We start from the raw sequence: 9,370 nt of genomic DNA on the forward strand, positions 1-9,370 counted from the left end.
TAAGGAAAAGTTAAAGAGAACAACAAAAGAACAAAAATGCATTAAAAAATGGTTTTCAAAATATTGGACATCAGGTAATAAAGGACAGTAATCCTTATGGGACTCTATAATATGGCTTGTATAGCCAGGCACAGTCTAACTCCTCCCTGCCTCATGGACCTCATCTTATGCTTTGTTCTCTCTGCTCGAGCCACACTGAGCATGTGTTCATCCCTCACACCAGGATCCCTCTCACAACAGGGCTTTTGCACGTGCTCTTCCCTTTATCTTTTTTTTTTTTTTTTAAGATTTATTTATTGGTTCATGAGAGGCACAGAGAGAGGCAGAGACACAGGCAGAGGGAGAAGAGGGCTCCATGCAGGGAGCCCGATGCAGGACTCGATCCCAAGACTCCTGAGATCACACCCTGAGCTGGAGGCAGACGCTCAACCACTGAGTCACCCAGGCATCCTTTCCCTTTACGTTTTTAACTACCACCCAGCTTTCAGATCTCAGCCTCCTCAGGCTCTCCCTGTTCTTCTGACTAGGAACCCCTAATCTTTAAGCTTTCCACTCCTACAAATATGTACTCTCAGAACAGCATTTTTCTCATCCTTCGACCTCTCATATTCATGTGTATAGACACGTACAACTGTTTTGATTAATGTCTTTAGCCTCATTGGTGTGTAAGTAGACAGGGCCTGTGTTCATTTTCATTCTCTATTGCATCAACACCTAGCACAAAACATTCCATAACTGTTTGTTAAATGTGTGTATCCGCGAATGCAATTCTTACTTGTGATTTTCAAAATGCTTACCACTAATATGATACAGATACTTCTCATTCAGTACTTGAGATAGCCATATATTACCAGCATAAGTGTACATGTCAACACCAACTATATATTAATCCTGACTGTATTATGATACCAAAGGTTTTGTTTTTTGTTTTTTTTTAAAGTAATCTCTACACCCAAAGTGGGGCTTGAACTCACAACACCAAGATCAAGAGTTGCATGCTCTTCTGACTGAGCCAGCCAGGTGCCCCCACAATACTATAGGTTCTAACATAAATGTACTGCTTTCATTCTGACCTGGTACAGGATTTACATGGGACTGTAAATAATTAAATATAAATTTAAAATAACACAAAAATCAAATCAGATCTAGATCTATTTGCTTAGTTTGATTTAGACATTGAACAGTTAGGATTAATATCAGCTGCATATAATAGAAAATACAAATTAAAAATGAATAAGTCTTGGGGTTCCTGGCTGGCTGAGTCAGAAGAACACGTAACTCTGGATCTCAGTGTCGTGAGTTTGAGTCCCACACTTTATATACAAATTACTAAAAAAGATAAATAAACTTTAAAAAATGAATGTCTTACATATAATAAGGTTTCATCATCACACATATACATAGATACACAAATCCAGTTTGGTATGGAGACTCTAAAATATCATCAGGAACATAAGCTCTTTAAGCTTTCCACTTCTCCATTCCCAGAACTCTTGTCTTTATGGTCTAAGATGGCTGTTGGAGTTCTGGCCATCACATTTACATTCTAAGCAGCAGGATAGAATACTAGGTGAAAAGAGAGAGAGAAAAAAGATATGTATCAATCTTTTAAAGCAGTTTTCCCAAAGGTACCAAATGAATTTTAACTCCTTGCATCTCACTGGCAAGAATTTAACCATGTGGTTACACCTAGCTTCATGGGAGACTGGGAAAATGGAACCATATGATCCAGGTCATTATGTGACCAGCTAAAATCAGAGATTATATGACTTTGGAAGATGAAGACAAGTTGAAATAGGTGACTAATGGTGTCTATTTCAGACAGACTCACATATTACTATTTTTTTAATGGGAGGGAATGCGTAGAAATTTAAGAAATTGGTTATAAGGAGAGGTTGGAAAGGGGTAAAAAGAAGAGGAGAGGGATCCCCGGGTGGCGCAGCGGTTTGGCGCCTGCCTTTGGTCCAGGGCGCGGTCCTGGAGACCCGGGATCGAATCCCACGTTGGGCTCCCGGTTCATGGAGCCTGCTTCTCCCTCTGCCTGTGTCTCTGCCTCTCTCTCTCTCTGTGACTATCATAAATAAAAAAAAAAAAAAAAAAAAAAAGAGGAGAATGGGAAGGGAGTAATGCAGATGAGGACAGAGTTATACCTCTTTGGGAATACCTTTCTGTTATAGAGCCATAGTAATGTTTTACATGCCCTTCACATTCCCCCCAAAAATAAACAAGTAATTAAGACCTATCCAGATGTGTTGGGAATCCAAGATATAATACAAATAGTTAACACATGAACCTGGACTATAAATAAAAAACAGGGACGCCTGGGTGGCTCAGTGGTTGAGCATCTGCCTTTGGCTCAGGGCATGGTCCCAGATTTCTGGGATCGAGTCCCACACTGGGCTCCTGCATGGAATGCCTGCTGCTCCCTCTGCCTGTGTCTCTGCCTCTGTCTGTGTCTCTCATGAATAAATAAATAAAATCTTTAATAAATAAATAACAAAATTTCACTAAAGGTGAGGAAGAAAAGAACTACTCTAAGTAATCTTAGAAAACAGGATCTTAAAAAAAAAAAAAAAGAAAAGAAAACAGGATCTTATCTGCATAATACAAGGTTAAAGACGGGGGCTCCTGGGTGACTCAGTCAGTTAAGCATTTACCTTCAGCCCAGGTCATGATCTCAGGGTCCTGGGATCAAGCCTCACATTGGGCTCCCTGCTCAGCAAGGAGTCTGCTTCTCCCTCTCCCGCTGCTCCTCCCCCAGCTCATGCTTTCTCTCTCTCTATCTCTCTCTCTCTATTTCTCTCTCTCTCTCAAATAAATAAGTAAAATCTTTTTTTAAAAAATGAAAAAAATTAAAGATGAAAATAAATGCTATATAAACACTGTAATCTAAGATAGAAATGTATTTTTCAAAGGAGTATGGGTACTTTATGTATACTTTATGAATAAATAAGTAAGAATATTGTGTACAATGGAGAGGCTGGTTTCTCACCACTGGAAAAAAGTTACAAATAAGAAACCCCATAGTATTGGATTGGAATCAGAGATATTGCATAAAATCATGGTTATAGAATATGTATACAGATGGAGTTACATAGAAATACAGATGCAGGGACGCCTGGGTGGATCAGCAGTTGAGTGTCTGCCTTCCGCCCAGGGCATGATCCCGGACTCCTGGGATCGAGTCCCACATCGGGCTCTCTGCATGGAGCCTGCTTCTCCTTCTTCCTGTGTCTCTGCCTCTCTCTCTCTCTCTCTCTCTCTCTCTGTGTCTCTCATGAATAAATAAATAAAATCTTTAAAAAAATAAACACAGATGCATATGTGCGTGGATTAGTGGAGATACATGTATTTCCAGCATTTTCCACAGAAGGAGCCTAGAAGCAATGAGATCTCAATAGTAGTGAGCACACTTAGCACCCAGATATTGGTTTCTCTATACCATTCTTCAGTAAAAGAACCAGAATGCCTTGGAGAGTGGTTGATTCAAGGGCTGTGGCAGGGAAAATATAAGATGAATACAGAATATTTTGTGGTGCCAGAAAGCAAGGAAATGCCAAAAAAAAGGAAGAGGAACCAAACCTGAAGAAGTTCTGAATGGCCAGAGTTAGAACAATTTGAGTATTAAAATAAATGTATGGTGTTGGATTATAACCCATAGAATAAGATAAAAATGATAAACCTATACTGACATAAATAAATAAATGGGAAAGAATTCTTATAGAATTCCAACTAATACAAGTAGAAAGAAAGAGGGAAAGAGAAAAATCAATATTAGATAAGTACCACTGTGTTAATTCCTTGCAGACAATGTGGATACTAAAATCAGCAGGCAAAATTTGAGGAGAAACAGGATATTGGGCAGCCCCGGTGGCTGAGCAGTTCAGTGCTGCCTGCAGCCCAGGGTGTGATCCTGGAGACCCAGGATGGAGTCCCACATCAGGCTCCCTGCATGGAGCCTGCTTCTCCCTCTGCCTCTGTCTCTTCTTCTCTCTCCTCTCTGTATATTCTCATGAATAAATAAATAAAATCTTAAAAATAAAAAGAAACAGGATATTCAGATAATCTTAGATATTATCCAAGATATTTATGAACAAAAGGGAAACATAGTAACATTACAGTGGAGAAACTGTACAGGCTGTACCTTAGCCAAATCATCAAGGTTAACCTGTGACAATTTTTTTAAAAGATTTTATTTATTTGAGAAGGAGAGACAGAGAGTGAGCAAAAGCACAAGAGCAGGGAGAGGGAAAAACAGCTTCCCCCTGGAGCTGAAGGCAGATGCTTAACCCACTGAGCCATCCAGGTAACCCAAGGTGTAATAATATAACAATGTCATAAACTCGGTAATACGGTGCACTGAGAAAGACAAAAAATCATTTTCCCAAAATGTATTGCCTCATTCCAATCATGAGAAAACATCAAACAAGCCCAAATTGATGGATATCTTACAAAATTCCTGACCAATACTCTTTAAAATGTCAAGGTCGAGGAAGATAAGGAAAGACTACAAAATTGTCAGATTAGAAGACACTAAAGAGAAATAACAGCTCAAAGCTCTGTAAAATCCCAAGACAGGAAAAGGACATCAGTGAAACACTGCTGACATTCTAATAAGTTCAGTATGTTAGATAATAGTAGGTTAATTTCTTGGTTTTAATCGCTGTACTTTGGTCATGTAAGATGCTAGAATTAGGTGAAGCAAAGTGCAAATATGTGGGAAATTTTCTGAAATACTTTTGCAACTTTTCTATAATTCTAAAACTGACTAAAAGTAAAGTCTTTTTTTAAAAAAAGGTATGGTGGGATGCCTGGGTGGCTCAGCGTTTGAGCGTCTCCCTTTGGCTCAGGGAGTGATCCTGGGGTCTGGGATAAAGTCCTGCATCGGGCTCCTTGCAGGGAGCCTGCTTCTCCCTCTGCCTATGTCTCTGCCTCTCTCTGTGTGTCTCTCATTAATAAAATAAAATAAAATAAAATAAAATAAAATAAAATAAAATAAAATAAAATAAAATAAAATAAAATAAATAAATAAAAATTTAAAAAGGTATTCTTGTGGAGTACCTGGCTGACTCAGTCCATAGAGCATGCCACTCGATTTTGAGGATATGAGCTCAAGCCCCATGTTGGACCTAGATCTTCCTATAAAATACAATAAATACAATACAATATGCAGTTCTGCAAATGTCAGATGTCATATAAAAAAGTTAAATATGTTTTGGTGTTAATACTTTATTATATCTAACAGCTGTTGTTACATATACTTCATACTGCTTTAAAGAGAAGGGGTTTAAAATTGTTGCCTTGATGAAGGATAGTTGGAAGAAAGGCAGGCAGAGACAAGGTGCTGCACCCTAGGAGGAAACCTTTAAAAGTATTTTTACACCACCCTGGAAGGAGCTCCTTTCCCACGTGATAAGACTTGATTGGATGACAAGTGCATGAGGGTTAATCAAATTAAAATAGCCACCAACAAGCCCATAAAAACCCCTAGATTTAAATGTCAAATTAGCAACCCTCTCGGGTCCCTTCCCTCTTCTGGAGCTTTGTATTATCACTTTCCTATTGCTCAAAAGTAAAGTGAGCTTTACTGCCCACTTTGCTTTGCTGCCCACCACTCTATCTGGTCTACCTCTTCATTCTTCCAAAGCGGTGTGACCAAAAACCGAGGGCAATTAAGTGAAGTCCTGTAACAACCTTGTTTTAGTAAGAAATATGCCACAAGCGGGCAGCCCCGGTGGTGCAGCGGTTTAGCGCCGCCTGCAGCCCAGGGCGTGATCCTGGATCCCTGGATCGAGTCCCATGTCAGGCTCTCTGCATAGTGCCTGCTTCTCTCTGCCTGTGTCTCTATGAATAAATAAAGTCTTCAAATATGTGTGTGTATATATATATATACCATTAAAGGAAATATGTCAGGAGTTTAGCTAAACTAGCTAGCCTATTGCTGCCTTGGCTTTTATTTTGTTTAGCCAAGCAGCCACCAGGGGGCTTAACTCACGTTAGCGCCCCCCCCCACCCCAACAAGCAACCGTTGTCCTAGGCAACGGCCTGCAGAGTCACAAGCAAATGTAAATTTCTGACAGGACTTCCTCAACAGCCCTTTTGACCAACTGTCTGTCCTCTCCCAGAACCTTCCTCTTGTACGCCTAGAGATAAGAATCCTCGTGGAGTTTCCCCAGACCACACTGTTTTGGGTCTGAATTGACCAATTTGGCCTTCACTCAGGAACCCCAAAGCCCACCCCACCCAAGGAGAGTGATACAGTCATGTGTCCCAGGTCCTGTCACTCTCTGCCTGCACTTGCCTTGACCTTCCCAAGTGGCACCTTGACACATACTGTGTACTTCCTCCAGGTCTTGTGAGTAAAAATCCTTGTCTATTTTTATTTCTCTCATAATCTTTAGTTGAACCACAGCAACATCCACATCTTGCATTTCTTCAACAAATGTTAATTTAACAAAGTTCTAACAAAATATATCTTGGACTTCTAGATTAGGAAAAGAAACTAAGAAAGCAAAGGTGTGATGCAAGAAATCAGGGTGGAGGGGAAGACTCCCACGAGTACCATAAAGACATTGTGGGGCAGCTCCTGTGGCTCCGCGGTTTAGCGCCACCTTCGGCCCAGGCCGTGATCCCGGAGACCCGGGTGGAGTCCCATGTCGGGTCCCTGCGTGGAGCCTGCTTCTCCCTCTGCCTCTGTCTCTGCCTCTCTCTGTCTCTGTCTCTCATGAATAAATAAATAAAATCTTAAAAAAAAAAAAAAATACTGTGGACCTCTTCAGTGAAACTGTTGAACGTTTTTCTTTAAAACAAACTAACAGGGATCCCTGGGTGGTGCAGCGGTTTGGCGCCTGCCTTTGGCCCAGGGCACGATCCTGGAGACCCGGGATCGAATCCCACGTCGGGCTCCCGGTGCATGGAGCCTGCTTCTCCCTCTGCCTGTGTCTCTGCCTCTCTCTCTCTCTCTCTCTCTCTGTGACTATCATAAGTAAATTTTAAATAAATAAATAAATAAATAAAACAAACTAACAAAATCAGTCTTTGTTTTTCCCTAACACTGACACTGAGTCTCATTGAGGCAGAGGCTCAGGTGCACTCAAGATTCAGCTCCCCCAGGAACCCACTGCCATGGCTGAGGAAGGCATGGCTGCTGGAGCTGTAATGGGTGTTCACACTGCTTTGCAAGACATGCTGAATACCTCCCTCATCCACAGCGGCCTAGCTCATGGAATTTGCTAAGTGGCCAGAGTCTTAGACAAGCTCCAAGCCCATCTCTGTGTACTTGCATCCAACAGTGATGAGCCTATGTATGTCAGGTGGATGGATGCCCTCTGTGCTGAACACCAAATTAAAGCTGATGACAACAAGAAACTAGGAGGATGGGTAGGCTTCTGTAAAGTCAACAGAGAGAAAACTCCATAAAGTGGTTGGTTGCAGTTGCATGGTATTTAAGGCAAAGCAGGCCAAGGATGTCATCGAGGGATACTTCACATGCAAGAAATAAACAAATAAAAAAGCTGATTCTTGTTGAAAAAGAAAAAACAACAACAAAATCATTTAAAATCTCTAGAAATGGGGACACCTGGGTGGCTCAGCGGTTGAGCATCTGCCTTTGGCTCCCAGAGTCCCAGGATCGAGTCCTACATCAGGATCCCTTCACAGAGCCTGCTTCTCCCTCTTGCCTCTGTCTCTGCCTCTTTGTGTGTCTCTCATGAATAAATAAATAAAATGTTTAAAATAAAATCTCTAGAAATGGTCCTGAGGACATATAGCCTACCAAGAAACATTTAGTTAAACAAACAAACAAACAAAAAAACGAACAAAAATTCGGTGCAAACACTAAGTGTCTATGGTATTTAAGCTGAGACCCATTCCCTCCCTCCCCCAGTCACACTCAGCAAGATGAACACTCAAAACCAGTACAGCCAAGAAAGAACAGATGGCTCCCTCTCCTCCCCCAGCTATTTCCTACATGGGGTATTTCCTATGAGGGGCAGGACATTAGCATTTCTCATCTTGTCCCCATCAATCTGTGGCTGAGGCTCACTTCCTATGAATGTGGCTGAGAAATGAGGGCTCTTTCTTCTGCCCAGATCCCACCTACGGCACTGAGGCTCTACCCTGCGGTGGCGCCACTGAGAATCCACTGGGCTCTGATTGTCCTTGCCTCAGCTCCCCAAGCAGTAGTTCCACGGAAGAGGCAAGCCCAGAAGATGTGATGTTACTGCCCTCTCTACTGAGTGCTCACTTCCTAGGGCAAGAATGTCACTCAGAGAAGCGTGCCAACGCTACCCCACTCTTCAGAGCAACGGCTCAGAGATTTTGCCTAAGGGAAGAGGGATGAAAAATACAGCTCTTAGGGGCTGCCCGGATGGTTCAGCGGTTAGCGCCGCCTTTGGCCCAGGGCGTGATCCCGGAGACCTGGGATCGAGTCCCACATCGGGCTCCCGGTGCATGGAGCCTGCTTCTCCCTCTGCCTGTGTCTCTGCCTCTTTCTGTGTGTGTCTTTATGAATAAATAAATTAAATATTTTAAAAAAAGAAAAATACAGCTCTTATTCTCTTCCCAAAGGAACTGACTTCATTTGCTATCAATGTGGAGACGTTCAAGCCTGAGGTTCTCTCAAAAAACAGAAGAGATTGAGGTGAAACACAAGTGGGAGGAGAATGATACAGGTACAGGCAAAGTATAGGCCAGCTAGAAAACCTGGGAAAGAGAGCGAGGAGCCTGCCTGGGATCAGAACCAACTCAAATACCGCTCTCAAAAAATTATTCCATCGGGGCACCTGGGTGGCTCAGTAAGTTGAGTGCCTGGCTCTTGGTTCCGGCTCAGGTCATGATCTCAGGATCTTGAGATCAAGCCCTGCTTCGAGCTCAATGCTCTGAGTGTGAAATCTGCTTGAAGCTCTCTTTCCCTAGCTCATTCTCTCTCTCCCTCCCAAATTAATTAAGTAAAATCTTTCTCTTTTTTTAAGACTATTTATTTATTTATTCATGAGAGACACGGGGAGGGGGGCAGAGTCACAGGCAGAGGGAGAAGCAGGCTCCATGCAGGGAGCCTGAGGTGGGACTCGATCCCGGGACTCCAGGATCAGGCCCTGGGCTAAAGGCGGCACTAAACCACTGAGCCACCCAGGCTGCCCAATAAAATCTTTTTTAAAAAATCTGTTTTGGGGATCCCTGAGTGGTGCAGCGGTTTGGCGCCTGCCTTTGGCCCAGGGCGCGATCCGGGGGACCCGGGATCGAATCCCACGTCGGGCTCCCGGTGCATGGAGCCTGCTTCTCCCTCTGCCTCTCTCTCTCTCTCTCTCTCTCTCTCTGTGACTATCATAAATTAAAAAAAAAAAAAAAAAATCTGTTTTGTCGGGCAGCC

The 9,370-nt window shown here is 42.6% G+C and overlaps 1 pseudogene; it reads left to right on the plus strand.

The window, feature by feature from the left end:
• The first annotated feature begins 7,125 nt into the window (after positions 1-7,125).
• On the plus strand, positions 7,126-7,501 carry LOC140614511 (small ribosomal subunit protein eS12-like; annotated as a pseudogene).
• The last annotated feature ends 1,869 nt before the right edge of the window (positions 7,502-9,370 follow it).

This window comes from Canis lupus, chromosome 22 (assembly GCF_048164855.1).
Source record: "Canis lupus baileyi chromosome 22, mCanLup2.hap1, whole genome shotgun sequence".
Taxonomy (NCBI): domain Eukaryota; kingdom Metazoa; phylum Chordata; class Mammalia; order Carnivora; family Canidae; genus Canis; species Canis lupus.